We start from the raw sequence: 17319 nt of genomic DNA, 5'->3' as shown, positions 1-17319 counted from the left end.
GGCAGAAATCCACTTCTGGGGCCTACTTGGTGTGTGCTGGGGCTGAGACTAAAGCTATCCACGAACTGAGGCTTTTTTTGGAGTTGAACTCCAAGTTATAATGTGTTTTGGGCGTTCAACTCCGGATCATGACGTGTTTCTGGCGTTTAACTCTAGACAGCAGCATGTGCTTGGCGTTCAACGCCAAGTTACGTCATCTATCTTCGCGCAAAGTATAAACTATTATATATTGCTGGAAAGCTCTGGATGTCTACTTTCCAACGCCGTTGAGATCGCGCCAATTGGATTCCTGTAGCTCCAGAAAATCCATTTCGAGTGTAGGGAGGTCAAGATCTAACAGCATCAGCAATCCTTTTTCAGCCTAACTCAGATTTTTGCTCAGCTTCCTCAATTTCAGCCAGAAAATACCTGAAATCACAGAAAAACACACAAACTCATAGTAAAGTCCAGAAATATGATTTTTGCTTAAAAACTAATAAAATTCTATTAAAAACTAATTAAAACATACTAAAATCTACATGAAATTACCCCCAAAAAGTGTATAAAATATCCGCTCATCAGCAGCACTGCAGGATGATAGATATTTAACAATGACATTAAACAAAAATGATATTTAATCAATATAGTGAACCGAAATCCAAACAAATAGTGAACCAAAATCCAATATAACAGTGAACCGAAATGATATTAAACAAAAATGATATTAAAGAAAAGCAAGTAACATACCTGTCAAATGATGACAAGATTGGAGTTTCTTTTTCTGATTGTCGTGCCACCAGAGGTTCTTTTGATTGTTCTTCATCAGAAACTTGATAAACATCAGTATCCTTGAAAAATTGTTCAATAACAGAGCTTGTAATAGACTCCGTAACACCCTGCTTGTTGGGTTCTGGAGGACAGCTATAAGAAACAAAAAAGAGTCCAAAGACAACAACACATTGAATTCATTTCTGGTTTCAACCGAACCATAGTTAAACCATGTATAAGCAGTAAACATTATGGATATTTATATAAGCAATAAAACTTACACATCAGTAGGTGCTTCTTGTTTGGATTATTGCTTTGTTGGTTCTTCGCACGGCCCTTCCAGAGGTCTGGTTCATTAAACAGTAAACATTTCTATAATTATCCCTAACTATTATCATATTTAATAATGATATTTAACAGAAATTACACTAATAATTATAGTGAACCGAAAACCAAACTTATACTGAACCAAAACCTAAACACACAGTGAACCGAAATTATATTAAACAAAAGTGATATTAAAGAATTTAATGCTTACACATTAACAGGTGCTTCTTGTTCTGATTATTGTTGCACCGTTGGTTCTTGGGCTTATTGTTCTTGTTCTTTTGCAGGACTGTTGCATTAAATAGAAAACAGTTCAATAACAACTATTAAAATTAATAAAAAAATTTATCTGAAACTTACCCTTCATTAGAAACTTCATACACATAGTCATCTTTCATTAAGTCTTCAATTACAGAACTCGTTAGAGATACTGTAACACCCTGCTTTTCAACTTCTTGAGGGCAACTGTAATAAGCAGAAGAGAGTCCAAAGACAAAACCAGATTGAATTCATTTCTGATTTCCTCTTGTGGTGAATTATATAAGCAGTAAACATTGTGCAAGATTCATGTGGTGAATAAATATTTATTAACTTACTCATTATTAGATGTTTGTTGTGTTTCCTCTTATGGAGGGACATACATGAAGTCATCCTTCATCAACTCTTCCTGAATTGAAGTTGGAAGAGATAATGCAAAAGGAGGTCTAAGGAATGTAAACAAAAATAAAGTTAATATTGAATAATTAGAATAATTAGAATTTGTTTTGAAAAATAGGAATTTGCACATTGAAACACTCACATTTCCAAAGGTTCAGAACGAGTTTGTTGTTGAAACTCAATCACTTGTACTTCATATTCAGGTGTAGCTCTAGTGACATTTAAACACAATTTACTTTTGATTAATTAAACAAAAATTATTAACTAAATTTAAAAGAGTAACATAAATATGTTTAACTTACACTCGTGGAGTTTTAGACGTCTTTCTTGAGAAGATTATCTTTTTTCTATAATATTTGATCGGGCTTTCCGGTGTATTTTTTCTAAAAAAAATAACAAATTAAAATTAGAAACTAAGATTAAAATCAGAGGTCTAGAAAGACATTAAATTCATTTTTGGGCAACCACCGAACCGAAAATACAATATGCAGTAAACCAATTTACCTGATATTGCTTGTAGCATCTACAGAAGGTGTAAAGCTTCCTTGTGTCTGTAAGACTTGCTCACTATCAATATTTACAGTTGGCACCCTAAGCAATATAAATAAATATTAGTAATTGAGTTTAGAGGAATTAGAAAAGGTTGTAGCAAAAGTATGCCAAGTAAGAAAAAGAATTCGGGAATAATAAACTAAATCTTATGTCTGAGAGAAATCATTTTGTCCCTGTGGAGAGTCAAACTGATCCGGAGCAATATTTCTTGACTGAGCTCCATCATTTCTTTTCTTTGATCTTTTCTCCATTATTATCTCCAATGCACATTTTCTTTTTTCGGCAGCATTGTCTTTTTCTTGTTTAGTTTTGAAAGTTCATTAAATAAGTATCAAGAAACCTAAAATCTAAGTATTAGTAAAAGAAAATATGATTCGAGAAACTTACTCCTTGTCAGGTTGGGTTGGTGTTTTTGCCGCTCTTTCTGGTTGTTTTCTTCTTTTTATTATGGGTGTTTTCTCAATTTTATATTCTCTGTAAAACAGATAAACACATTGAATTTATACCGGAAACAAGACACTAACGATGAAGTAAACCAAATCCAAAGATAACACCGAACCGAAATAAATTAAACTACTAAACCGAAATATAGAAGCCCACCGAACCGAAAATAGATATATATGCAATCAAAAAATATACTTACTCGTTTTGGGATTCGCTTGTGCTCTCTGAATCTATAGGCACAGGCTTTGTTTTTTTTGTTTTTTGTTTTTTAACAACCTTCAATGGTTGTTTTCTTTTTTTTGTGGTTTTTTTATTTCTTCTTCTCTACAATACATAAGAAAAATTGCATGAGAACAAATTTAAGCAAATACAAATTAAATGAAATTAATATGAAAATTAAACTTACTGGTTTTTGGATTCAGATTTGGAAAGTCTTTCCTCTTCTGAAGAAGAATCCGTCTCAACATTTTTCTTTTTTATTTTCTTTTTTTTTCTTTTTTCTCCAAGTTACTTTTTTTGTTTTTTTTCTTTCTTTTTTTGCTTTTTGTACAAAAGTCCTTAAAACAAAAACAAGGTCTCAATTAATTAATCATCAAAATAACAAATTAACAATTCGGTGAACCGAATAAAGTAATCCTACCGAACCGAAAAACATTCATATGGTGAACTGAAAACATTCATATAGCAAAAAATAATTAACAACTATTTATTCATCAAGAAAAATGTTTCTTAATGCAGTAACATTCAAATGAACAAAACAAACAATTGCAAGTAGGACAAATAATTTAATTATAACCTAAAAGCATTTCAAATCAAATTTTTGAGGGAATTTTAGTATAGTACTTACCAATGGTTGTGTTGTTTCAGATGAAATCCGTTCAATGATCTTTTCCCTTGTCCAATAGGCCATCCATGATGTAGGAGGAGCATCGGGTGCAAATGGGTGGGGGAACTTTGTTTCATGGAAGTATATCAACATTAATATAAAGACACAGCCATCAATAGACTGTTTGTTCCCCTCTCTCTTGTTTTCAACTCCTTTCATTAAGAAGTTGAGAACATGCTTTGCCTAATCCCATTCCCTAATATTATCCACATGAAAGATCGGGGGCTTGTGGATTAGGGAGGCCACACTTACCGTTGTGGGGGAGCAAGAAGCACTTTTGTATGAAGACAACACAAGTCCTCTTGAATTTTTTCTGGTTCTCCTCGCCTTCTACATCCATATCCAGCACATTCTTTGCCAAAGTTGCCAAGGAAATATTTTTGACACTGTCAAATATTTCCTTCTCTGCTGGATTCAACTTGCTATAATCAACCTTTTCAGAAAAAAGATTCCCTACAATATTTTAATAGCAAAAATAAGACAAAAACGACCATTTTAATTATCCGAACACCAATGAACTGAAAATAAGCAGTAAGTGGAAAATATATTACCTCCATTGTTTATGCCGAGGGCAGCTGCTACCTTCCGAGGAGTTATGTTTATTGTCCCCTGTAGAGTTTTCAAGCATCCTCTCTCTATATCAAACCGATCAATCAATTCTACCAACATTGTATTGGATACGTTTATTTCTGGCACATGAGGCAGACCACCAAATCCTATTTGTTCCACAATTTCTTTCTTTTCTTAACTCATTTTCCTGTATACTGTTGCTATTGCCCTTGTTTGGCATCTGCAATAGTGAGTTTTTTGCAAGTTTTAAAACAAAATGTGAGTATATATTTATAATACAAAATAGATATTATTCAAATGAAAGTGGATAAATATATTTAAGTTGCTTACGTTATAATGTGCCTTCTCTTTTATTGTTGCCATATTCTTGTTGTGTTTTGCTGTAATAAAAAAATTTGGTCAATATGTCATTCAATACAAAACTCATTCAATACATCAACAACCCACCGAACTGAAAATCCTTCATGCACAAAACCAAAATCACAAAGGCCACCGAATCGAAAAACGTTCATTTTGTTAAAATAAATCATTATCAATTTTCAAACAACAAGAATAGTGTTTTTCAATGGAAAATAAGTACTAAAGATAGTAACAGAGCTCTAATTAAACTATCCAAACTAATAAGAACAAGAAACAATATCTTAAAGCCCTAGTTATGTCTCTAATGTGAATTGTTTTAAACAAAACTTATTCAATACATCAACAACCCACCGAACCGAAAATCCTTCATCCACATAACCAAAATCACAAAGGCCATCGAACTGAAAAATATTCATTTTGTTAAAATAAATCATTATAAATTTTCAAACAACAAGAATAGTGTTTTTCAATGGAAAATAAGTACTGAAGATAGTAACAGAGCTCTAATTAAACTATCCAAACCAATAAGAACAAGCAACAATATCTTAAAGCCCTAGTGATGTCTCTAATGTGAATTGTTTTAAACAAAACTCATTTAATACATCAACAACCCCCGAACCGAAAATTCTTCATGCAAAGAACCAAAATCACAAAGGCCACCGAACCAAAAAACGTTCATATTGTTAATAAATCATTATCAACTTTCAACCAACAAGAATAGTGTTCTTCAATAGAAAATAAGTACTGAAGATAGTAACAGAGCTCTAATTAAACTATCCAAACCAATAAGAACAACCAACTATATCTTAAAGCCCTAGTTATGTCTCTAATGTGAATTGTTTTAAACAAAACTCATTCAATACATCAACAACCCACCAAACCGAAAATCCTTCAAGCACAGAACCAAAATCACAAAGGCCACCGAACCAAAAAAAACGTTCATTTTGTTAATAAATCAATATCAATTTTCAATCAACAAGAATAGTGTTCTTTAATGGAAAATAAGTACTGAAGATAGTAACAGATCTCTAATTAAACTATCCAAACCAATAAGAACAACCAACTATATCTTAAAGCCCTAGTTATGTCTCTAATGTGAATTGTTTTAAACAAAACTCATTCAATACATTAACAACCCACCGAACTGAAAATCCTTCATGCACAGAACCAAAATCACAAAGGCACCGAACCAAAAATCCTTCATGCACAAAACCAAAATCACAAAGACCACCGAACCGAAAAGCGTTCATTTTGTTAATAAATCATTATCAATTTTCAATCAACAAGAATAGTGTTCTTCAATAAAAAATAAGTACTGAAGATGCTAACAGAGCTCTAATTAAACTATCCAAACCAATAAGAACAAGCAACTATATCTTAAAGCCCTAGTTATACTGTAAAAATCATCCACAATAGTTCAATCAACTAAATGAAGCAAATCAAACCAGTAGAACTGAAATAAAACTAGGCAAAATGCAACATTGTAAGATTTTAAATGAATAGTAGTTTTCTCATACCTTTTGCAGTCTTTGTTGCTGTTTTCGTTTGTTTCTGGTTGTTGCTTGCGAAATCTTCTTCTGATTTGTTCGCAGTAGTGATTTTCGCAAAGAATGTGATTGAAGTTTGAGTGATGTTCAGAGAGATTCGAAGAGAGTGAGTGTATTGGGGTATTGGTTTCGTGTTGAAGATGTAACGTTCGTTCATAATGAAGCGCGAATGGAAAAACAAGACATTTTCTGTGTAGCGCAGGTTTTTCACTCAGCATTTAATGCGCTTGAAACAATTTGGACTTGGGCCTATATAGTTATATAGATGTATGGATGTGTAGCAGTCCTATAAAAAATAACTGTATAAATTAAATTCTTTCAAAATATTTGTAACTAAAAATAATAGTTTATTCAGTATTTTATTAAAAAAATGAAGGAAGAGAATAAAAGACACTCCCTGTTTGTGTTTGTTGGGTGCAGTTATCATTGAATTCAACTAATTTTCTGCGAAGGACGAAGAAGCTCGTGCTCTCGTCTATGGTGGCTTCGCCAGCGCTCTCCACGAACACCGACGATGCTGCCATCGCCACCTCCACTCCAACGACCGCGTTACCTTCGTCGTCAAAGACAGGAACCCTAGTGGCTCCCGCGAATCGTATGGAGACGCCTTCGCGCAAATTTCAACGCGGCCAAAACAAGCCAAAGTGCAAGCAATGCGGCAATGTCGCTCGTTCTAGGTCATTTCAGTTCTCTTCCCACCATTTTCTTTATTCGAACTTTAATACATTCTTTTCATGAAAATATAACATGATAATATATCTAATTTTGGTCCTTTTCTTTTAAGTAAAATATAGAAAAAATATCCTCCTGCAAACAAAAGGGGCAAGGGACCGAAAAAATAAATAAATAAATAAATAAAGTAGAAAAAAAGAAGAAAATTCAAAGGCAATATGATATAGTACTTGCAAAATCACCTGTAAATTATAATAAGATCTTATGCCTAAATATGTGGCTATTCCATTGTCACCTCTATGCTTGTTTTATTCTTGGTGTTTCCTGTGCTGCAGGTGTCCCTATGAATAATGCAAGAGTTGCTGTTTTAGGAACCAAAATCCTTGTCATATTCATGGTGCGTTATCTTTCTAGTATGCTCTCTCTGAGAATGATCTATTTGAAAATGAACCTCTTGCTTTTCAGCAACACTTTACTACTTAACTACATATTCGGGTTTTAGGGTTAAAAAAAAAAAGAAAAAAATGAAACATCTCGTTTTTGCGCTTTAATTTATAACTTTAATATTAAAATTTGTGTGTATGACTGCATATATTATGTAGTTAGTTCAAACTATGCTTATGAGATTTTCTATGCATTTTATTTTATCTTATGAGATTTTTTTGGTTGAACGGGAAGGAAGAAAACAGGTTTGCCTCACAAAGTAGTTACTATAGTTTTGATCATATAAACAGTATTTGGGACTTCTACTTTTGTACGATTTGTTTTGAATTATCTTCCTGAAGGTTTATCGCTTCTTGGGCTTTAGATATTTTTATCCATTTAGGTTTTGGTTAGGAGAAACTTAAGACTTACGAGAGTAGTATTGAGGGATATTAGTGAGATGGCATGAAGTTGTAATTGCTTATATTACATGCTTTTGTTGCTGTTTTTGGTATTGTTTCGTGTCTCCTGATCTTGATATTGAACTGCTTACGCTGTAGTACAAGTTCAATGAATTCATTGAATTGGCACTGGTAATATTGGCTTTTTAGTAAGGGTGTATTTCGAACTGATGATCAGCACATCTATCAAACATTTAAGTCCATAGGTTTAATTTGTAACTTAAAATAGCCCAGCTGTAGATTTACTAAATTTTCATCATTTTAAACAGTTTTGACCCTCAGGAAGATAGTTCTTAGATATATGTAGATAATTTCCCATCTACATCAAAGATATGTAAGTCTTGACCCTCAGCCTCAGTGGCCATATAAAATGGAAATTTGTCATTGATATGTAAAGGATATGCTCATTGCTCCATGTAGAATTATGACATGAAAAACTATCAATATTTGGTGGGAGACTTTGACTTGACACCTTTTGCTAGTGGTCTAGTATTCTAGAAAGTTGAATTCCTGCTGGGTATGATAAGCTACACTTCTATTCATGGGGAAAACACTTGATAAAAAGAATTGCAGTGATTCAATTATTTCAGAAATTTGGGGTAGATGTTTTCATTCTCGTATGAAAAAAGGTTTGATTTCCAGTTTCCTTCAGAGTAATGCTTGTAATGCCATATTTCAGTACCATATCTATTATCATAACTGTGAACCACAGCTTGAATAGAGGCCATACTGGCTGCTATAGTCATCATAAATCAAACTCTCTGGTTTGCCCACCCTTAAATTAAAAAATGTTTTTGGCTTTTTTAGGAAGGTTTTGGATCACCTGATCCATCACCCAAAGAGTGAATTTAGGGTCTCTCAGCCTCCATTCCTTAGACGAAACACATCGTACATTGCAGAATGTGGGCTTTTTTATAGCGACTGCCTCTATTTTTGGCCTTTCCTCAGGTAATTCATCCTTATTTTAGTCTTTCCTGATTCCCACCCGTTTCACACACTCTGCAGTGTTTGCTCACTTAGCTCATCAAGTTTTAGGGCTTTACACAGCTTTACCTCTCCAGCCGCTGTCCCCTTTTTACAGTCTTGAACACTTTGATTGCTCGGTTATTTAAGCTGTGACTTGTTTGTATTAAGTATTAAGAAATATTGATATATGTATCTTCAAGTTTGAGTTTTTAACCTTTTTTTACAACATTTAAAATGAATTAGCTATACTAGTGTAGTGGCTGGTTTGTGCTGCCAGCTGGGGACAATGCATAATTTGTATTGTATCTGCTATACTAGTGTATTTGGAAACAAAGCCTATAGGTACAAACCCGGATCCTTATTAAAACAATTTTACTTCTGTAATTGTATGGAGATAGATTTCATCGAATTGTGGCTTGGAAGGGGACTTAAATGTTGAAATAAACAACTGGTAAAATGTAGCTCCAAATTGATGATTTGTGATCATAAGGGAAGTGAATTTACAACCTCAAGTGAATTTTACTTGCACTATCAAGAGCTTTAATCCTAGAGTGCTTATCTAGGGATTTGCTCAATTACCAACCCTAGCCTGAATTAAGTAATTATAATATCATTAGAAGCACTTTTAAAATGTTTATTTTTCTATAAATTGATTAAGGACTTATATTTGAATATATTTAGTGTCCAGTTGCAAACACACATATAAGAGTCTCCATCGTACTTAAACTTGAATTATAATAGGAAATGTTCTGTGGTAAATGGTAATATAAGTGACGAGGACGTCTATTTTGATTTGGCCTAGTTCATACTAGCATGTTTAGTATATTTCTAAACTTAATGTAATGGATTTTTATTTCTTCTTTATTTGTTTGTTAAATCTAGGATAACTTCTAATTAGCAACCATAAAAAAAACTAATTAGCGTCATCATAAACATTACTTTATTCTATTTGTTTAGGTGAAATAAGAAAGTGCAACGAAGTATATATGCAATTTGTTCATGAATCTTGGCAGGATTGAGAAGATCAGCTTTCTGTAAACATATCTTAATATTTGCCATTATAAAAAATTTGATAGAATTACGACTAGTAACAGGTTTGGGCTATTTTACAAGAGAAGAGGTAAGTAGCAGTTTTAGCTTGGTCTAGCTGGCTGATTGGATAGTTAAACTCTACTCCTAACTACCTATAAATAGTTTGGGTCATAGTTAGCTTTGTTTCTATGCTTTTTTGTTTGTTAATTCAGTTAGAATCAGAGAGAACTCTCTCCTTAAGTTGGTAGTTCCAACCGTGTAGAACATTTTAGGGAGTGCGAATTGCAGTCTCTGTGCAGCAATAAAATCCTAACCTTCTGCTAGTCCATGATTCTATCAACTAGTATCAAAAGCTCGAGGATTTTGGTGCTGAATGGTTCAATCATGATCGAGGAAAAGGGAGGCACGATTTGATACAAGTGAGTTCGCGATTGGAGATGTTTCGATCGATGCAAAAGATGCTGCAGCGATTTGATTCTAGGATGGATTTGTTCGAAAACCACGCTCCTAATTGGAACGATCGTGGTTCACCAGGATTGCACCATGCCTCAGGTTCGTTATCGGGAAATCAAAGTGTGCCGGAGTAATGGCGGAAGCTAGAGCTTTCGATGTTTCACGGTGGTTTGAATCGAACGCATGGAGCAATTCTTCTTGCTTCGCGCAGTGCTGGAAGAGGAATGGCTCACTGTCGCCACGTTTGCAATGCAAGGGAGGGAGTTCACATGGTTCCGGTGGTGGGAGGCAATTGCGCCGGTGCTTCAATGGCGGCACTTTCAGCCTGAGTAACTACAGAGTCCATATGAAACACTGTTGAAACTGAAGCAGACGAACATGGTTAGGGATTATGTCACCCAAATTTATGCTTCACGCTCGGCCTCTTCATGGAATCGTGCTAGAATTGTTGACTGACGTGATCATGAACAGACTAAATCCTGAAGTGTGTGAAAAATGCAAATTGTTTCTGTGGATAAACTAATGGAGTTGGCACAGAAAGTAGAAAATCGAAACATTGCCTTGCGTGGTGTACTAGGGAGCAGTGGGAGTAAGGTACCTACTACCAATTTCACCGCTTCCAACTTCATTGCAAACAAAGTTGTGCACTCTGCTACATGCTTCTTTAACCTTACAAATGTTAAATTTTAATCCTCTTCCATTACCATTTGATGTCGTGATGTGTTAAGTGGATTTAGGATGGATAGGGCAGGAAGGGTTTAGAAGATGGAAAAGAAGCATGCAAAAGAGGAAGGAACATGAAGAACAGAACTTTGGAGAAGTTGGAGCTGACGTACACGCGTTACTGACTCGTACGCGTGACCTAGTGTAGCATTGACTGACGTGTACGTGTGGCTTGTGGAAGTTAATCTGACGCGCACGCATAATCGATGCGCACGTGTGACGCCCAACACGTGACTCATTAATGGAAAATGTGGCTGGCGATTTCTGAAAGACTCTAGGTCCAAATCTAACTTGCTTCTGCATGGAAAAGACCCAAGGATTGATGGGAAAAAAAAGGGGACTCAATCATACACAACATACACATAATTTTAGCTAGATTTTGTTCTTGTTTTTTAAAGAGAGAAACTCTTACTTCTCTTTAGATTTAGTTTGTTTTGATCATCTTGTGTTAAATTTTTGAATTAGGTCTTGTTGAATTGAGCTTTATTTGTTTAATCTTAATTTCTCTTAGTGTAAATTGCTTGGATCTTATGTTATAATTTTGTTTTCTCTTTATTTTCCTTTCTTCTTATTTTATGAATTTTGTGGATTTTGAACTTTTGTTAATGCATTGATGTTTTCTATGGTTTATAGTGTTATTTAAGTTATTTTTTATTGATAATTGTTAGTGGGTAAGTTTAATCTTTAGTTAATTTTGCAATTTAGATATGTCTTTAGTTAGTGACCTACCATGTATTTGATGAAATGTTTTCATTGATTATGGAGTAATTTTCTATACTCTTGGCTTAGACTAAGGGAATTGGATGACCTTGAGTCATTCGGTCTAATTGAATTGGTGATTTGAGAACCCTTTGTGGTTAAATTGATACTCATTGACATTAATCTACTACCAAGTCAATTAGTAGTTAGATTGGGACTTATGAATTGAAATTGACCAAGCCTATTTGACATACTTCAATTGTGAAAGTAGACTTGATGGACTTGGTTCCTCATAATTGTCAATATATGGTTGTTAGATAAAGATGGTGATCTCAATTCCTATACCTTAGCCAAAAGTCCTTTTACATCTCGTTTTTGAAAACCCGAAATTTTAATTACTTAGTTCTTGTCTTAGTAAATTTTAGTTGCTTAGCTAGCTCTAGAATATAATTAGATTTATATAGTTTCTTATAGATTGCCATTTATCTAGTTCTTGTTTTAATCAGTTTGATTTAAATTCCTTCCACTTTAAGTTTCTTACATGTTAAGTTTGTTAGTTTAAATTATTGTTTATGACTCTCAATCCTGGAATTCTAACCAATTTTGACTCACACACTTGCCCATTCTCTTGAGAACGACCTGGGAGTAATATCTCGGTTAACTTTATTGGGGTTGAATTGGTGACAACCATATCAAAATTTGATTGAAGGGTTATTTGTGGGTTTAGGACTATACTATGACATGATCTTTGTTTATAAAATCTAGACCGACGGTAACGCTTCCGTCAAATATTTTCAGCGTCGTTTCTAGGAAATGGTTGCAATGTGTGCTTCAATATTGGTAATGTGAATATGTGAATATTGTGAATAGTTTACTTGTTTTCATTAGTTTGTTTTTAGTTTTGATTTTCTTTAGTGCATGAGCTATGACTTCTAAGTTGAATGACTCGGTCTCAACCGGATCCTAGTTTAGTCGAGTTTGATCCCGAAATTGAAAGAACCTTACTTCATACTTGGCAAGCTAGACGTCGGTTGGATTACACGGCCTCTCTTGAGGAACCTTTCGAGACACTAGATCGAACTGAGAGTGATCTAGAGTCCACATTCAACGAAGGAACTTCGTACTCTTCTGTTAGCACTATTGATATATCCTTAAATACTACAGGTGAAAATCACATGGCGGAGCCGTGTAGGATTACCTTGATGAGCAAGGAGCACCAGATCTCATTCTTCAACCGTTGCAAGCTCGGTATCCGAATCTTGACCCTAATTTTGAGTTGAAGAATAGTTTGATTAACTTACTGCCTAAGTACCATGGACTATCGGGCTAAGACCCCATTAGGCACTTGAGAGACTTTCAAGTGGCTTGCTCTTCGGCTCGAAGGCATGGTGTTGATGAAATTGCAATTATGGTTTTTGCTTTTCCCTTCTCTCTTGAGGGACAAGCTAAGGAATAGTTTTACTCTCAGCCTGATGAAGTGGTGACTGAATGAGACCTATTGAGAAGAGGATTCTTGGATAAGTTCTTTCTTCCGGAGAAGACTGATTACATCCGGAAAGAGATTTTCGGTATCATGCAAAGAGACCAAGATACACTCTATGAATATTGGACTCGATTTAAGAGGTTGTTAGAATCTTGTCCACATCATAGGTTAGATACTCATTTGCTCATTAGCTATTTCACTGGAGGTCTATGTGCACTAGATAAGAGATTTCTTACTGTCTCTAGTGGTGGCTCTCTTTCTTAAAATAAGATGGCGACAGAAGCATGGAGTTTGATCAATGATATTGCTGAAACTACCCAACATAAAAGAGTGAGGAACAATCCTCCCAAGAATGTGGCGAAAACATCTTCTTCTGACTTGGCTTTGACTAAAGTGCTTGGAGAAATGACCACTCTCCTCAAGGAGATTTATTAAGGACAAAAGGCATCTCAATCAATCCAAGCCATTCAAGTCCCACCTCAAATCCTCCAACTTGAAGGACCTCCAAGAGTGTATGGTGTGTGCTCTTGTACCTCACACTACACCGACAAACGCTCTCAAGTCCAAGGGGATTACACCTTTGTTTTAGCCAACAACTACAACAATCGTCTACCCTATTAACCTCAAAATCAAAGCAATTACTCCCATGGTAATAGCTCTAATCAAGGGTAGAGGGACAATGCTCAAGAAAATAACCACAATCAAATATGAAACCAAGGCAACTCATCTTCTCAATGCCATAACCAACTTTCTCCCCAATACCACAATACCTACCAAGCAAACCAAAACCACCATAATCAACCATACCAACACTCACAACAAAATCAAACCAACAACCATAGATACTAACCACCTCACCAGAGACAACAAACCAATCAACCTCCTTCCTCTTCCACAAACTAAGGTGATGACTCTCACTGTGCATTCTATCAAGAATAAGAGAGGCTTAGGGTTATGATAGAGAAAAATGAAGAGAACACTAGGAATCTCAACACACAAATTGGTAATATGAGTGCTCAAATGTCCTCTATAGCCGAGATGCTCTCACGGTTGTCTCTACCTCCCACGAACAATACCAACGCCACACAAGCCTCTAGCTCCTCTAGCCTTCCATCCCAATTCCTTTCTAACCCAAAAGGTGGCCTAAATGCCATCACTCTACGGTCGGGGACTACGTTGAAAGAAGTGCCTCTTAGGACCATGGAAGACATCCATGTGCAAGAGGTGGTTGTTGAAGCTCAACATGAGGAGGATGTGGGAGACACAAGGCAAGAGGAAAAAGAGGTGAGCTTTAAGGATCCCAAGAGGAAGGCCATAGTGGATGAATCCATTCCCTTCCATGGTGAAGAAGGCCAAGAAAACTCCGGAATTTGATCTAAACATGCTTCAAGTCTTCAAAAAGGTTGAGGTAACCATTCCACTTCTTGATGCCATTCAACAAATTCTGAAATATACTAAGTTTTTAAAGGATTTGTGCACCCATAAAGATAGGATTGGTGAGTTGGAAACATTGTACTTGGGTAGTTCTATTTCTTCATTGATGAAATCCATTCCAAAAAAGTGTAGTGACTTCAGACCATGTTTAGTGTCTTGTTGAATTGGTAGAGTTGCCTTCTATGATTGCATGTGTGATTTAGAAGCTTGTGTGAGTATCATGCCACTCTCTATATTTACAAGGTTGAAATTAGCGGCATTGAAAAGGTCGGCCGCTAAATTTGTCTTAGCCGACAAAAGTGTTATCACCGTAGTGGGGATAGCGGAAGATGTGATTGTGACAATCAAGGATTTAGTGTTTCTAGTTGATTTCTATATCCTTGAAATGCCTCCGACAGATAGTGGAAGTTCTTCATCCGTTTTGCTTGGAAGGCCTTTCTTGAAAACCTCTAAATTCAAGTAGGATGCCTTTACGGCACATACTCTTTTGAGGTAGGTGACAAGACCATCAAGCTTAACTTGGAAGAGGCATGGGACATCCACCAAAAGAGCAATTCATTCTCTAGTGTGATGTCATTGATAAGGTAGTAGCAGATTGGTGCGCGAAATTGTGAACAATACTTTTCACAACTCTCATAATCCCTGGTCATGAACTCCAAAAACTTGGTGGTTCAATTCCATGGCATTACACAACTTCGCACAACTAACCAGCAAGTGCACTGGGTCGTCCAAGTAATACCTTACGTGAGTAAGGGTCGATCCCACGGAGATTGTTAGCATTGAAGCAAGCTATGGTCATCTTGTAAATCTTAGTCAGGCAAACTCAAATGGATATGGTGATGAACGAAAATAATCTAAAAGATAAAGATAGTGATACTTATGTAATTCATTGGTAGGAACTTCAGATAAGCGCATGAAGATGCCTTCCCTTCCGTCTCTCTGCTTTCCTACTGCCTTCATCCAATCCTTCTTACTCCTTTCCATGGCAAGCTCGTGTAGGGTTTCACTGTTGTCAGCAGCTACCTCCCATCCTCTCAGTGAAAATACGTCCCTGATGCTCTGTCACAGCATAGGCTAATCATCTGTCGGTTCTCGTTCAGGCCGGAATAATATCCATTGATACTTTTGCGTCTGTCACTAACGCCCTAGCCTGCTAGGAGTTTGAAGCACGTCACAGTCATTCAATCATTGAATCCTACTCAGAATACCACAGACAAGGTTAGACCTTCCGGATTCTCTTGAATGCCGCCATCAGTTCTTGCCTATACCACGAAGACTCTGATCTCACGGAATGGCTGGCTCGTTTGTCAGGCGAGCACTCGGTTGTCAGGCGATCAACCATGCATCGTGCAATCAGGAATCCAAGAGATATTCACTAAGCCTCAGATGCTTGTAGAACAAGAGTGGTTGTCAGTCACCTTGTTCATGGGTGAGAATGGTGATGGGCGTCAATCATCACTTTCATCAAGTTGAAGAACAAGTGATATCTTGGACAAAGAACAAGCGGAATTGAATAGAAGAACAATAGTAATTGCATTAATACTCGAGGTACAGCAGAGCTCCACACCTTAATCTATGGTGTGTAGAAACTCCACCGTTGAAAATACATAAGAACAAGGTCTAGGCATGGCCGAATGGTCAGCCTCCCAAAGTGATCAAAAGATCTCTAGAGAAAGGTTCCAAAGATCCGATGATTCTTAATACAATAGTAAAAGGTCCTACTTATAGAAAAACTAGTAACCTAAGGTGTACAGAAATGAGTAAATGACATAAAAATCCACTTCCGGGCCCACTTGGTGTGTGCTTGGGCTGAGCAATGAAGCATTTTCGTGTAGAGACTCTTCTTGGAGTTAAACGCCAGCTTTAGTGCCAGTTTGGGCGTTTAACTCCCAATTAGGTGCCAGTTCCGGCGTTTAACGCTGGAATTTCTTGAGGTGACTTTGAACGCCGGTTTGGGCCATCAAATCTTGGGCAAAGTATGGACTATTATATATTGCTGGAAAGCCCAGGATGTCTACTTTCCAACGCCGTTGAGAGCGCGCCAATTGGGCTTCTGTAGCTCCAGAAAATCCACTTCGAGTGCAGGGAGGTCAGAATCCAACAGCATCTGCAGTCCTTTTGAGTCTCTGGATCAGATTTTTGCTCAGATCCCTCAATTTCAGCTAGAAAATACTTGAAATCACAGAAAAACACACAAACTCATAGTAAAGTCCAGAAAAGTGAATTTTAACTAAAAACTAATAAAAATATACTAAAAACTAACTAGATCATACCAAAAACATACTAAAAACAATGCCAAAAAGCATACAAATTATCCGCTCATCACAACACCAAACTTAAATTGTTGCTTGTCCTCAAGCAACTGAAGATCAAATAAGATAAAAAGAAGAGAATATGCAATGAACTCCAAAAACATCTATGAAGATCAGTATTAATTAGATGAGCGGGGCTTTTAGCTTTTTGTCTCTGAATAGTTTTGGCATCTCACTCTATCCCTTGTAATTCAGAATGATTGGCTTCTTTAGGAACTTAGAATCCAGATAGTGTTAATGACTCTCCTAGTAAAGTATGATGATTCTTGAACATAGCTATTTATTGAGTCTTGGCTGTGGCCCAAAGCACTCTGTCTTCCAGTATTACCATCGGATACATACATGCCACAGACACATAATTGGGTGAACCTTTTCAGATTGTGACTCAGCTTTGCTAAAGTCCCCAATTAGAGGTGTCCAGGGTTCTTAAGCACACTCTTATTGCCTTGGATCACAACTTTATTTCTTTCTCTTTTTTTTTCGGTTTTTTTTTTCGTTTGCTTCCTTCTTTTTCTTGCTTCAAGAATCATTTTTAATGATTTTTCAGATCCTCAGTAACATGTCTCCTTTT

The sequence above is a fragment of the Arachis stenosperma genome, chromosome 1 (genome assembly GCF_014773155.1).
Source record: "Arachis stenosperma cultivar V10309 chromosome 1, arast.V10309.gnm1.PFL2, whole genome shotgun sequence".
Classification (NCBI taxonomy): Eukaryota; Viridiplantae; Streptophyta; class Magnoliopsida; order Fabales; family Fabaceae; genus Arachis; species Arachis stenosperma.
This window is presented reverse-complemented; position numbering follows the sequence as displayed.